Raw genomic sequence first — 16,029 nt, forward strand, 5'->3', positions numbered from 1 at the left:
ACAGTCTTTGTTTAGAATCACGATATAGAGGGAGGATTATATTTTGTTTCTAAAACAGCCTCTAACTTTCTTTTCATATCACGTCAGCACTGGGAGGGACTTTAACAAGCTCCCTTTATTTTTTTATTTTTTAATTTTGAAAGATAATTGCTTTACAATATTGGTTTTATTTCTGCCATACATGAACATGAATTAGCCATAGGTGTACATATGTCCCTTCCTTTCTGAACCTCCCCCAACCCCCACCCTTTCCCAGCCCTCTGGGTTGTTACAGAGGCCAGCTTTGAGTTCCCTGCGTTACGCAGCAAATTTCCACTGGCTATCGATTTTCCGTATGGTAGTGCGTATATTTCCATCTACTCTCTCCATTCGTCTCACCCTCTCCTTCCTCCCCTCCCTCCACCCATATGCATCGGTCTGTTCTCTCTGCCTGCATCTCCATCTTTGAAGACATTGATCAGTCAGACAGGCGCCAGCACCTGGCCTCCAAGGAGACGAGACAGTGCTTGCGAAGGGTCGGGAAGCACGGAGTAGAGAGTGGGAGAGACAGTTATCGAAGGGAAGAGCAGGAGCTGTGGGCATTGCTTGCTGATAGAAAGTAAATTTGAGCAGAGAGTGGTTTATAGATAAACGGGGGAATTCAAGTTCAGATCAGATCCCAGGATGTCATTCATTGGGAATAAGGTACTCAAGCAACCCCCTGCCCTGACTGTGATGGCATGGAATTCTATGTCGCCTAAGTACTTGATAGGATTAAACATTGTTATTCATATTAGCTTTTGTGACTATGATCATCCAGTGTGGTTATTATGCACTTTTAAAAAGCTCTTATCTTCTAGAAATTCATACTGAAACATTTGTAAATGAAATTATAAAATATATGGGACTTGCATCAGATCAATTCCAGTCATCTCCCCTCAGGCAAAGCGAGAGGGTATATACATGAAAAAAGCCTGAGCTTGAGTGGATAACTGTTGACAGTGGATGATGGGTATATAGGGTTCCATTATATTATTCTATTTATATGTGTTTGAAATTTTTCCATGATAAAAAAATTGTGAAGAAACACAGTGTTTTCAACCACATGGAATAAAAGAGATTGGACTTATTCTCCTGCTTTAGAAAACTTAGAAAACCACTATGCATAAATATATATATATATATAGAGAGAGAGAGACATATATATTGACATGTACATATATATGACAATTGTTTTCAGACATTGAATTACAGGCAATGCATGAAGGGAAATAAAGTAAGTCAGCCCTATAATTGCTCCAGCTTGTGGCCCGGGAGTTACCAAGCAGTGACACAGGAAGGAGGAACCCAGTTGAAGGCCAGCATTCCCGCTGGAAAGGAGGAGACAAATACTGACGTTCAGGAAGACCAAGGCTTGTAGAACATAGAGGGCAGAGAACCAGAGAAGAAAGTGCTGGAAACCAAGGGGGAGAATGAGACAGAGCTCCAGAATCTGTAATATCGTCTTCTTGGCTGTGTGTGCCTGAGAGGAAACTGCCCAAGTTCAGTGCAAACAGCACTGGAAAGCCGGAGGTTGAATAATCCCATAAACCAGAACAGAAAGACTGAGTAATACATGGAGTTCTCAGAAGAGTTTTTCCTTAGTAATGGAACTAAATTAACCCCAGACTAAAGGCAGATTTAGACTGACCTCACAGATCTTCAAAACAATCCTTGAAAGAATCAAACAGATGCCAAATAATTTAACTGCATGCCAGAACAAAGTTCAACAGATTTAAGGAAATACAAGGAACCAAGAAGGCAGCAAAGTAAAACTCACAGTGTCCATCAGCCAATCAAAAAGCACTAGGCCTGCAAAGAAGCAGAAAAACATGATGTATATCCAGCAGAAACGTCAATCAATAGAAATTTGCTTCTTGAAAAGTCAGTTAAGAAATGGCAGAGATGATATAATTAAGATACTAACACATTAAAATAGGTATCATAAATGTGCTCTGAATTGCTTAAGAAGGTATAAGAAAATGTGAACATAATGAGAGGAATGGAAGATATGAGAAAAATTAAATGGAATATATGAAAACTACCACAGCAGAACAGTTTTAATGTACTAGATTGGAAGGAAATAACCAGTGAACGGAAAACAAAGCCAGAGAAACTATCCAAAGTGAAGCATGCAGAGGAAACAAAAAAGACCAAAAAAAAAAAAAAAAAAAGAAAAGAGTCTTGTTGACCTGTGAGAAAATATCAGAAGTCCAACATACTTGGAGTTCCAGGGAGAATGAGGAAGGGATAAAAACTATTTGCAGAAATAATGGCCAACATTTTTTCTAGTTTTGATGAAAACTATAGACTCAGAGGTCTGAGATGCTCAACAAATAGACCTGAGAAGCTCAAGTAGGATAAACACAGAGAACCCCACTCCAAGGCTCATCAAAAAGACAAAAAAATAATAGAAAACCAGGGCTAAAAAGAAAACGCTAAAACCAGCCAAATAGAGAGTACATGTTAAATACATTCCACACACAGGAACACAAACAAGAATTCCCCTGTGAACATCTACACAAGCCAAAAGGCAATAAAGAAACACATTTAAAGTACTGAAAGAAACGAAGTCAATACCCCCAAATATACTTCAACGGTAAAGGTGAAATAAGACTCTTTCGCATGGACTAGAGCTGAATGAATTTATTACAAATATACCTGCATTTTGGGCTTCCCTGGTGGCTCAGTGGTAAAGAATCCACCAGCAGTGCAGCAGATAGGGGTTCAGTCCCTGGGTCAGGAAGATCCCCTGGAGAAGGAAATGACAACCCCCTCCAGTAATCTTGCCTGGAGAATCCCATGGCCAAAGGAGCCTGGTCAGCCACAGTCCATGGGATCACAAAAGAGCTGGTTACGATGTAGTGAACGAACAACAACAGTGTTTGCACTCTATAGATGCTAAAGAAAATTCTTCAGGCAGAGTAAGAAAGAAACCCAATAGATATGAGATGGAAATTCGGACCCATGTGAATGAAAAGCATCAGGGATGTTTGTGGTTTCCTCCTGAGCCTCTCCTGCCCCCTCATCTCCTCCTGACTTGCTCCCTCTGCCTCTATTGGGTCCCGGAAAACTGCTCGTTATCTCCAGTGGCTTCAGTGGGAGCTTCTCCCCAAAGCCTTTCTAACCACCCACCCTCTCATCTTCACTCAGGCACTTGACGCCCTTCTGTTGAGCTCCACAGATGCCTACACATTCCTCAAACCTTCTCTTTGTCCCACTTATGGTTTCTCAGCTGGCCCCTACCTCAGAATGTGACGACTGATGCCACGACTCCATCTTATCTTTGTGAGAAGCTCAGTGGCAATGAATGAATGCAAGTTGGCTGGACAAGAACCAATTGGAACATTTGCAAGAACACTGAGCAAGTCTCTGTCCATATTCATTCTTCAGATATTGACTCACTCGTTCATTTATTCATCTGTGGCATGACTTCAAATTCATCACAGAAACAGAAAGTTGATCTATAGTCTACCCATGAAAAACAAGCTGTCATCTGCAGCAGTTCTCCAGTGAGAGAAACCATAAACTTATCAAGTCCATCCTATCTATTATTTTACACAGAACTCTGAACTAATAAGACTTTCTGGGAAGTCAGTGAGGTTAGTGGTGGGAAAGGAGCCAAAGTGAGCAAAATCTGTTCCTTTACTGGAGTCAAACTGGTTAAAACACACACTTTTTTTTTCCACATAATACAAAGTTGACTGCTTTCAACTCCCTACATTACTTTATCTACCTTAACGTGTTTAGCTAATATCAGAGGCAACTAGTTTTTCGTGCTAATCTAGTACTTTATTTTAAAATAAAGAAACAAATACTATAAGACACAAAAGCATAAAGTTCAAATAATATCTCTATGCTATTTATAAACTTGTTTCTGATTTCTTTTGCACTCCTTTCCTCTTAAAATAATTGCTTGAGTAATCAATACCCTATTTATTTAAATATTCAATAACTACAAATAGCTTTGAATAGCTCACAAGTGTCTAAGAAATAAAACTGCTAGTCACACTGAAGAGAATGTTTGACTTGCAGATGTTTCCCCAAAAAACTGGATATTTTAACCTAGTTAAGAGGTCGGTGGTAAGGTTATCAAAGTAGATTTTACAATTTTTTAAGTGTCTTACCTGCAACAGCCATCTGTTTCTAAGTTACTTCCTCTTTAAAAGTAGAAAGCCAAACGTTACCTTTAAATCTGTCTTTTTCTTTTTATAGATTAAACAGTATTTTTCCCACAATATCTCAGTGAAATGCTTCACTATTTCTAACAGCAGATTTTCTAATTAACTTCCTGATTATTAGATGTTTCAATAATTTAAAAATAATTTATGGTCTTTTTTTTTCTGATTGTTAAATGCTATAATAATATACTTGGGTTTTAGAGTGAAAACCTCCAGGGGGCAGGAAATTTGCCTGCTTTTGTTGTGGTTGCTGTTCCTCATGAATTCCTAGAGCCTAGACAAAAGTCTGTCACAGATTCAGAGTATAATTCCCTCCATAAACAGTGGAATGAATGAATGAGCTGTGTTCAGGTTGGGGCAGCCTTTGAAGTTTTCCTTGGGCACCTCTTACAGCTTTGGAGTTGCTCTGCTGGGACGTGAACTCTGGCCATCTGTTCTGTCTCATCCTGTCCACCTGATCTTTCTGTTTACAGTATGTTAATATATTTGATGACATTACCTAGCTTTGACTAACCATTTACAAACAGACCCCAATGATTATGAAAGAGGGGAAGGGGAACTGCGGTGCAGGCTCACGTTTTGCAGAGAGATTTCCTTTAATCCACTGGGCTTTCAGCAGAGTGCCATGTTTCACACCACCATGGACCCTGAACTCAAATGCTTGCTTCATTTTCCAGTACTGCTTTTCAGGTGTTCTCAGAGGGTTTCATCTTGAGAGTAACCCAAAGCCAGATTATATTCCCAACTAAAACATCCCATGGCAAACCTAAACCCAGCCTAAACCCTGAAAAGAGACAGAGGGAACCCAGGCACCAAAATCCACTTGCTCTTTTAAACAATCTGCATGGCTAATTGGCCAGGATCAGAGAAATACCCTGAGCCCAGGGTAAAAGCCTAATTAACCTTAAAATGGGCTAATCTATAAAAAGAAAAAGGAAGGAAATAATACCATTTGCAGCAACATGGATGGACCTAGAGATTATCATACTAAGTGAAGTTAGAGAAAGATAAATACTCTACGAGATCACTTACATGTGGAATCTAAAGTACGACACAAATGACCTTACCTTTGAGACAGAAACAGACTCACAGTTGTAGAGAACAGACTTGTGACTGCCAAGGGTGGCGGGAGGGATGAATTAGGAGTTTGGGGTTAGCAGATGCGAGCTACTACATGTAGAATAGATAAACAACCAAGTCCTACTGTATAGCACAGGGAAGTATATTCAGTATCCTGTGATATAGCACAATGGAAAAGAAAACGAAAAACGAAAACACACACACACACATATATGTATAACTGTGTCACTGCTTTACAGTAGAAATTAACACAACACTGTAAATCAACTATACTTCATTAAAATAATTTTTTTTTTAATGGGCTGATCTTATGTGGTGTGCCCACAACCTCCACAAGTTGTTTGATGCAAGTCTTTCCAAGGTCTGAACTACAGAGGCTCAAGAGGGATCAACCACCAGATTTCTCCATATTCTGGCTTATTCAGGATACATTCTGAGGTATCCAAACTCCCTTATGATAGAAGAGATGTGCTCATAGCCTATAAGGCAAGGATTTCGAAGATCCAAATGGGTGTGAGTGAATCAGCACCTTTCTAAATGTCTGTCACGCAGATTACCAACACTGTTTGGAATGCTTTTCAAAGCTGACGACCTGACATTTTAGTTGGTGGTAAAGATGTTAATTTACTAAATACCATTGCAAACACTATGCCTACTCATTTTTTTTTAAAGCAAGATCATGAAACCCACAAGGTACATTTATTTCAGCAGCATTGGTTGGTTCAAAGGAGTCATAAAGACTTCTAGTTGAAGAAAATCACATTTTGCTATGATTGCTGAAAAATCCCCACCCACTTTCATCAGAAGATAGTCCCAACTTATAAGTAAAATAAACAATTTCAAAGGACACTTAAGGCACCTATGTTTAGTAACCTCCCATCCTTTCAATGCATTCCTCAGAGGAAAGGGGAGCATGGTTATTTTAGGGTCTTAAAAGCACTGGTCACAGAGCCCTGTGGCGTTTTAGGGCAAAAGGCTTACCTTTGACTCAGTGTTAAATATCTTTGATCATTTTCCTGTATCAGTTTTATAATCCCATATTTTTACAAGCTTCCTTTGAAAGACAACAAACTGCATGTATTGCGTATTTACATATCACACATTTCATACTGTACATTCTTTCATTTTTAAAAGCCTACAAAGGATTTGAGCTAAGTGAATATAAGAAGAAAGTCACAGGAATTTATCCAAAGCGATGACTGCTTTATTCTATAATTTGCTTGCCTAAATTGTTTCAGAACGATGCTTCCTTTTAATAACAAAATTCCCACAAACAGTGAGCGATATGGGAATCTGAATGCACTTCCCAGACTTGCTTCCCCTGTAATATCTGTGATAGAACAATCCTGAATTAGCTGCTACTTTCCATAATTCTTGTCGGCAAAATCTATCCGTAGTTCTAACTTTGATTATACACGCTGGTAATGTAATTAAACATGTTTTAAGCCTATCTCTGATGTCACAGTTTCAAATATAGCCACATAAATTTTAGCTATGAGTATTTCATACATAATTTATATATACAAATGTGTTTGCATGTGTACCTGGATTAAGGATAATAAATGTAAATTATATAATTTATATCTATATATGTTTAACTGTGTTTAGTTTCAATCAGACAATGGTTTGATATATATTTTTTAATGAGGGAAAATCCTACTGCAATATTAAGATTTTGTGTTCTGCAGACTTCATTTCTTAGTATTTTTTTAATTAAAAAGACAAATACATTTCAATGTTCTTTTTAGTAAATGTTATGCTTCCTGTTCCAAAACAACCTTAAGTTTATAAATAAGAGTTAATGAATCCAAGAACCATGTTATTCCATGAGCTTGTGAACAAACAGTTTAAAGTCAAACTCGAATTCTTTCCAAGTTGGATTTGCACATGATGTCGTTTATAAACACATTTTGAGGGATAGAGGGAGTGGTTTTGTCTTGTTTTGTTTTTCTATAATTTTAATAGACAAAATTATAGTTCTGCCTCGGAAAAGACTTAAAGATTAACTGGATTTCTATACCCATCAGAAAAATGAACTGGTGCTAAGTAGGGGATTTCTCAGGAATCTCCACCCTGCACTGTTTTTTTTTTTTTTCCTCTCCGGGAACATTCTAGACGGAAGCATGAATGGTTCTGAAACAGTTTGCAGTATGTCACATGACATCCTGTTCGTTGAAGATCAAGGGCGCGTGCGTGGCATCCATTCCTGAACCGTGGATCCGAACAAGATCCTGAGAGGAGTAACGCTAGCCTTGGCCCCCAGCACGCCGTCACTTGCCCTTTTGTGATTGTGACAGGCACTCCCCCAGTACACTTTCCACTCCCATGATCACTTCATCCCTCCTCTCTCTGCTGCCAAAGACAGTGGAGTTCCCAGAGTTTTGACACCTTGTAATGACATTCCAGTGGATTCTAGCACACCCAAACAGATGGTGTGAAAGGAATACAGGGGAAGAAAATACAGGCCTCTGCCAGATTCTCATGTATTCTAGGTAACATCGTGTTCCAGGGGAAGAAAAAAAATAAAATAAAAAGGAACTGATATCATTGTTACCGCCTGCTTCCTAAGCCAAGCCACCACACTTCTGCCAAAGATAACAACGTCTTTAAGATGGTTACAAAACTCCCGACATCATATGAGGCAAAAGAACTGGGCCTACCAGGGGGTATAAAACAATAATCTGTATTATTGTTATACTGTGTTACACTGACACATGAAACAGAATTTTTTTTTTCCCTTTGAGCAAGGAATAACATCCAGCTCAAAATAACATCTCTGCTGCTTTTCCTTGTCCAGGGTGTGCAAATCTCTACTGAGTTTCTTCTCTGAAAGCTAGTGACATGAGAACAAAGTCTATATAAGATAGACATTAAAGAACAATTAAATACTTTTCCTCCCAGGTGTTTAAATAAATACATTCACAGACACAGATACACAAATAAGCACAAGAAAAGATATTTAACATCATTAGCCATTAGGCAAATGCAAATTAAATCCACAGCGAGATATTATTATACACCTATCAGAATGTCTGAAATAAAAGAGTGACAACACCAAATCCTGGCAAGAATATGAAGAAACTGGATCGCTCAGACATTGCTAGTGGGAATGTAAAATGGAAACAGTTTAGAACTTTGGAAAACGGTTTGGCAGTCTCTCTAAAAACTAGACTAGCAACTACTATACAACCCAACAACTAGTCTCTTAGGCATTTCTCCCAGAGAAATGAAAACTTATGTTCACACGAAAAACCTGTACATGGATGTTTATAGCAGTTTTATTAATAATAACCCAAACCTAGAAACAACCAGATGTCCGAACTGTGCAAACTGTGGTTGGTTAACCGAACGGCGGTATCCCCACGCTGTGAGAGAGAGGTGGGCTCGGCTATCAGAGGGCATCAGGAGCGCGCGTGTGTGGGGGATGCTGTGAGTCTGACTCAGCCAGCGTCAGCATCCTGGGTCACCCGTTTCCAGTGTTACCAGACGGTACCAGTGGGGGAACAGGCCAGGGGTGTGTGCAATCTCCCTGCGCTATTTCTTACAACTGCACAGGGATCTATGAGGCTCTCCAAATAAAAAGTTCATTGAAAAACTATAACTCCTCCTATAACTATAGCTCATGAGTATCAAAGGAGAAAGAGGGGAGAGGGCTGAATTCGCAATTTGGGATTAACAGATACACACAACTATAGATAAAATAGATCAACAAGAATCTACAGCATAGCACAGAGAGCCACATTCAATCTCTTGCAATAACCTGTAATAGAAAAGAATTTTAAGAATACATAGAGCATATACACATTACTATACAGAAAACAGATAACTGGAAATAACCTGAGTACTCTGTAATGACCTGTGTGGAAATAAAATCTAAAAACAAGCAGATATACGGATATGTATGACTGACTCGCTTTGATGTAGAGCAGAAACTAACACAGCATTGTAAATCAACCACATTCCAGTGAAAAATTAAATAAGTAAGTATATGCATATGTATGCACATTAAATAAGCAAATACATATATATATTTACTTATATATACAAGGGTTTGATCTCTGGTTAGGGAACTAAGATCCCATATGCCACACAGCATGGCCAAAAACAAAACAAAACTCCTGTTACAATAAAAATTTAATCTATGTAAAGACACAAAGGAAAATACGGACCTTTTAAGCCGATTAATTTGAAGATTATAGTGATCAAATAAGATTTCTTTTAAATCTCCATATTATCATAGATTAAGAAACTATGTGTGTGTGTGTGTGTGTGTGTGTAGAAAACAACAAATTACTTAGTTTTATTGATGAAAGGGGCTACTAACCTGTCCATGTCTTCAACTGACTAAAAAGCTCTAGATCAGAGAAAGAAAACTGGGAGTATTCTACCAAGGATCTAATGGATGGATGATACACACATTAAGGCAGCAATATGCTCCCTGGGTGTGCAGAGATAAAATTATTAAAACACCATTCTCTGGTTATAAATTTGGCTTGTCTAGAGGCCATGTATACTCTCTCATCCTTGTCCCTGGGGCCCAATGACATGAATTATTAAATGACTAGCCAAAGATACCCATCAGCAGACAAATGGATAAGGAAGCTGTGGTACATATACATCATGGGATATTACTCAGTCACTAAAAAGAATTCATTTGAATCAGTTCTAATGAAATGGATGAAACTGGAGCCCATTATACAGAGTGAAGTAAGCCAGAAAGATAAAGACCAATACAGTATACTAACGCATATATATGGAATTTTAAAAGCTGGTAATGATAACCCTATATGCAAAACAGAAAAAGAGACACAGATGTACAGACCAGACTTTTAGACTCTGTGGGAGAAGGCGAGTGTGGGATGTTCAGAGAGAACAGCATTGAAATAAGTATGCTATCAACGGTGAAACAGATCACCAGTCCAGGTTGGATGCATGAGACAAGTGCTCAGGGCTGGTGCACTGGGAAAACCCAGAGGGATGGGATGGAGAGGGAGGCGGGAGGGGGGATCGGGAGGGGGAATACATGTAAATCCATGGCTTCATGTCATGACATGGATTCCATGTCAATGTATGGCAAAAACCACTACAATATTGTAAAGTAATTAGCCTCCAACTAATAAAAATAAATGGAAAAAAAAATAAATGACTAGCCAACATTAAGGTACAGAATCTCACTTAGAACTGGCTTGTAACCCACACAAACAGAAAACTCATGAGCCTGGCTTCCTTGCTTTTCCTGCTTGTCAGTCCACACCCATATTTCTTTATTAGACACCAAAAAGTCACATCAGAGAAGGAAGAAAAGCCACAGTCCCGCAGGCTCCTTTGGTTCTTGCGATGCTCACCCACATTCTCGTGGGTGTCTCATTAGCTTGCATCTCATTAGCCATTTGCTTTTTCTACAACTCTGGCTCTTCCTGGTCTGTTATGTCTCTTTCTTCTGATGTGTTCTTTTCCTCTGCTTCACCCTCAACCCAAAGCCTGCCATCCCCTGGTCTCCTTCTTTTTCCTCTCTCCCCAAACTGGCCTTGCCTCTGCTGCAGCTCATTCCACCCCACTCAGCTAATGGCTCCTCTTTCTTGCACTTGAATCTCCCTACTTCACAGTTATACAATCCAAAAGTCAGTCAAATATGGGTCAACGAAAAAGAAAACTATTTGGTTCTTAAATAAATCTTTTTGACTCTACAAAATCCCTTAAGTAAAACTGTTTTGGGCTTTTGTTCATTTGCTTGCGGTTGTTGTTTAATTACACGTGACATCCCCCCCAGCTCTCCAGAACACCCTTCTGCAATGGGACTTTGACCCAGAGGGCGGATGAGGACACATATCTTTCCAACTGCCTACCCTACATCTGCTGGCTCAAACAGTAAACAATCCACCTCAATGCAGGAGACTCAGGTCCGATCCTTGTGTCAGGAAGATCCCCTGGAGAAGGGAATGACAACCCACTCCAGTATTCTTGTCTGGAGAACTCCATGGACAGATGAGCTTGGCAGGCTACAGTCCACTGGGTTGCAAAAAGTTGGACGTGACTGAGTAGCTAACCCTGACACTACACTTTTTCACACATCTGTCTCCCTTCTCCTTTCAATAAACCACTCCTTCCTCTCTCTGTCTTAACCAAAACTCCCTTGTGTAAAACTATGGCTTTATGCTTCTTACACAAGTATGATAACACACACACACACACACACACACATAATACATAAATACACACACACCAGCAACTTTATTTTCAAATAAAATCAATAAATGATGATCATTTTGTGCTACAATTGGTCTAAACTCTGCCCCAACACATATTGTTCTGTGTTCTTTGCTCTTAAAAACTTGATGGGGTGGGTCAGGGGTGGAGGAGGTTACCATACCCAGGAGGAAAAGCTACTCATGGGTGATTTTATTGTTGCCTATAGACATCAGCACGAGGCCTTTAGCCTCATCACTGGTGGACAGAACCAGGTCAAATGAAAAAACAAAAACAAAAAAGAACAATCTCTGGCTGTTAGCACACCCTCATAGGCATGCAATGCCCACTGAGTTATTGCTTCCATTGTTTTGCTTTGTTTTTTCACTCAGCCATTTTATGGTCACTGTGATGACGTACTCCAAACAGGATCATTTAGAAAACAAAATAACCAATACATTATTGGAAATTTTTTAAATGTGCAAACTAGGCTATCCCCTAACAATGAAGCCGTTTGTGCTTTTCACTGTGGATCACTTATCGTGGGGGGCGGGGTGGGTGGAGAACGTGCACCATGCACTTGAAGTAAGGGAAAGGCAATGAATTAATGATTTACATGATTACCATAAAGTTGAAAAATCACATGGACTCCATCTTTCCAGTCCTGGAATCTCTTCAGAAAGGTCAGGTAGTCCTCAAGTGAACACTCAGACACAGATGGTTCTCATTGGTCAACTGGTGATATATGTGTTTTCTGTGTGATTCTGAGAACTCAACGTGGAAACAATAAATTATATTAAACAAGGAGCAGTGATGAAATAGCTCAAAATTAAGAAATAACTTCAGGATTTTGAGTTGCATGTGGGAAAGCTAAGACATTTATTTTGCCTATAAATGCCTGAAGAATAATGTTTCAGTAATTTGTAGTTCTATAACAAGCCTAACAGCTTAAAACAGCAATTGGTTATTTCTCAGAAGTCTGTAGGCAGGCTGAGCTCAGCTGGGCAGCTCTTCTGCTCCTGGACATGCAGTGTTAGAGGACCCGTGTGGGGCCATCCGGCTGTACGTGCAGCGGGAGCTAGATCGTCCAAGATGGCGTCTCGTCTCCCAGAGCCTCTGTCCTGTGGCTTCTCCTCATCGACTAGCTGAGTCCAGGCTTCTTTCATGAGCAGCGAGTGCGTGGTGAGGGGCTGGAACCAAGGTAGAAGCTGACAGACTTCTTAAAATCGAGGCCCATATCTGATCCAGTGTCACTCTTGCCGCAGCCTGTTGGTCAAACCAAGTCAAAGTCAGACAGGATCAGAAGGGAGAAGAAATAGAATTCACCTATTGGTGGAGAAGCAGCACGCATGTTCATACGTAGGAGCTTTCAGCCGCCATCTTTGGAGACAATTCTACCACAGAAGAGCAGGAGGTATTAAATACACACTCCTCTTCCTGCAGTAAGGATGCCTCGTTTAAAACAAGGATGTTGTTCTCATTTCAAAGTCAGTAAAAATAATAATGCTTGCATCCTTGCAAAAGAGTATTATATATTTTTTCCTAAGACTGCTAAAAAAAACCCCTTACTGGCCGGCCAATGGATCTCCAAATTCCCAGCGTCAGAGTCATACCTTTGAGTTATATCATCTTCAGAAGTCCTGCCTAAAAATGCAAGTACATCTGGTAGGATCAACTATGAACGCCTTTGGATGAATCTAAGCTTAGCAACCCCATTTGTGGGCGATCTCTGAGGTGGCATTCTTGCTCCACAGCCAGTGGCTGGACTTGGGGCATCTGGAAGACTTTGAAATCACTTTCAAAATGTTGTGGTTGTTATGTGCATTTTTCAACAGTTTCTCAAATGGGTCAGATACCAAAAAGGTTAACACTCACTATTCTAAATGCATGATCACAAAAAGTCTCACTGGGGAAAAGGTAAAGCTAAGAGAGTTATCTTTGGTGAGTAATTCACAGTATACCTCTTAATTGTCCTCTAATTATTTAATATTCTTTACATTGTGTGTGTCTGTAACAGACCCCATCTCTGCATGTGTAAGGAAACATCTTCACTTTGCATTTGTGTCCTCCACTGGGAAGAATCTTATAACATTTTCAATGTGCATCTGGTCCAGTTATCAAATCATATTCCTTGGAACCCTCCTGGGGTTAAACGAGGCCAAGTAAGGGCATCCTTGCCAGGAAAGCCCAGGGGATGAGTGGAGCTCAGACTTGCCCCATTCACGCTGAGCAATTCTATCTTTGATCCTCTTTTATTGCTGCTTCTGCTACTAAGTCGCTTGCATCCTCTCTGACTTTTTGTGACCCTAAGGACTGTAGCCTGCCAGGTTCCTCTGTCCATGAGATTCTCCAAGCAAGAATACTGGAGTGGGTTGCCATGCCCTCCTCCAGGGCATCTTCCCCACCCAAGGATGGAACCTGTCTCTCTTATGCCTCCTACATTGGCAGGCAGGTTCTTTACCATTAGCACCACCTGGGAAGCCCTCACTCTTATTAAATGTATGTAAATATTTTTCTTTGAATAATGAGTCCTGAGGCTAAAAGAAGTTTGAGAATTAATAACAAGCCAATGCCCCCATTTCCAAGTGATTTTTAAAAAATGGTATTCAGTGGGTTTAAATATCTTTCTCAAAGTCTGGAGTCAGCTCAACTAGAGATTTGTGTTTCCCAACTCTTGATACTGTTTAATTTTTCTAGTCGACACCCTACCTCCCCACCAAGAACCAGCCTTATCACCTTCTCAGAGGACAGTTTTCCTCATACCCCAATACATGTTTTCCTCTCTGGCAAAAAAAAAAGTGTGTACAATCAGAAAAAGCCAGTTGATGTCAGAATCTCATCAGAATCAGGGGAAGAAAGCAGCCTGAACTGAACACCTGGCTGGGATATGGAAGGGAAGAAGGGTCCTGAAGAACCTAAGAAGGACTTCCCTTCCAGTGGCTAAGACTCCATGATCCCAATACAAGGAGCCTGGGTTCCATCCCTGGTCAGGGGACTAGATCTTGCAAGTCAGAACTAGAAGTTTCTTTGCAGCATGCATAAATACATAAACACTTAAAAGAGAAAGAAAGAACCCAAAGAAGAGATTATTTCCAAGTTGGCTTCATTATTAGATTGTGAAATGGCTCTGACTCTTCCCAGAGCTCTCTTCTTCCACCAAAGAATAAATTTGAAGTAGCAGTCAACTGCATTCTTTTTTTCTTATGTAATGCAAAAAAATCACACTGTTCCTGATCACTTAATTCCCAACAGCTAGAAAGTGCATTTCAAAGTCATCCACCATATTCTAAGACTTCCAAAATGCCTAAAGGAAAGAAATGCTAGACGAACCCCAATAAAGATATGTGTATAGATTTCTATACTTGGAATGTTAATGGGCCTTGACTAAGACCACTGTGATTTTAATACATTGTATTGTTTTATTCCTACTGTATTTTTAAATAGAACATCTCAAAACAATTAGATTAATTAAATATCCACGGGGATTCAGGAAATGTTTTCCTATCACACTTGGGGACTTGACCAGCTCAGCTCCTTAGATTTTTTTTCAGAACCTCTTAATGAAGGATTCTCACTTCATCGGAGCCTTGACAACTATTTCAAGCTGTCATTAAGGAGAACATTTCAGTACCTGGAAATTTTTAAGACTCCTTCAGACTTCAATTTGGCAAATGTGGCTGTTTAGGGGGAGCCATCCTTCTCCATGAGTGGCACACTTTCAAGCTCCCTGGTTTATTGTCTGAGAATGCAAAGTGGATCGTGGTCTTGGGGAGTAAAATACAGGTTAGAAAGGTTAGAAAAAGTCACTGCGCAATTTTTATTGTCTATGTTTCGTCAAGACACCGAAAGTTGGAAATGTCACCCCATGCTAATAACACAGTATTAGTTACACTTGACTGCTTTGTTGGAGCCAAACCAAAGTCACTTCTATTCCCTCAAGCCGAAATTTTGAGAGCGGCCAGCTTTTTAGGAAAACAAAAGCTGCCGTAATCTCGAGGAGAGGCTGGTGTCAAACCACAGGAGTTCTATCAGAGACCATATATTATCATGAGCTCCAAACATTAAAGAACTCTGTAGCATGACAAGCTCTAAGAAAGAAACTCTTAAAAGAGATTCATTTTTCTCCACGATGTCAACTGCAAGAACAAGCCAGAGGTGAACAAGAGGTTAGGAGTTGGAAACGAAATGATGATGGGGTCCTTGGCTTCATGGCCAACTCATTTTATGACCTTGGGGTAGGCATTTCAGTCATCTAAAGGTCTCTACACTGAGATTTCCTGTTTATTCTCTTTCAAGTGTGGAGTTTGCATAGCTGCATGGAAGATTCTTCTCCTTTTGTAGAATGACAGGACGGTCAGCGTCCGGGAAGGGCTACCTGTACTCTGCTGAAGCAGCAGAGCACGGTGGTTAAGAGCATAAACCACACCCTGGCTCTCTCCTTTATATTAAATAACTCTGTGACCTCGGACAAACTATTCTAGCTTCTGTGTCTCTGTGTCTCCAATAGGAAAACGATAACAGCAGCAGCGCTACTGGATAGGGTAGAAAGATTAAATGCATTAAT

Source organism: Muntiacus reevesi, chromosome 4 (genome assembly GCF_963930625.1).
Source record: "Muntiacus reevesi chromosome 4, mMunRee1.1, whole genome shotgun sequence".
Taxonomy (NCBI): Eukaryota; Metazoa; Chordata; class Mammalia; order Artiodactyla; family Cervidae; genus Muntiacus; species Muntiacus reevesi.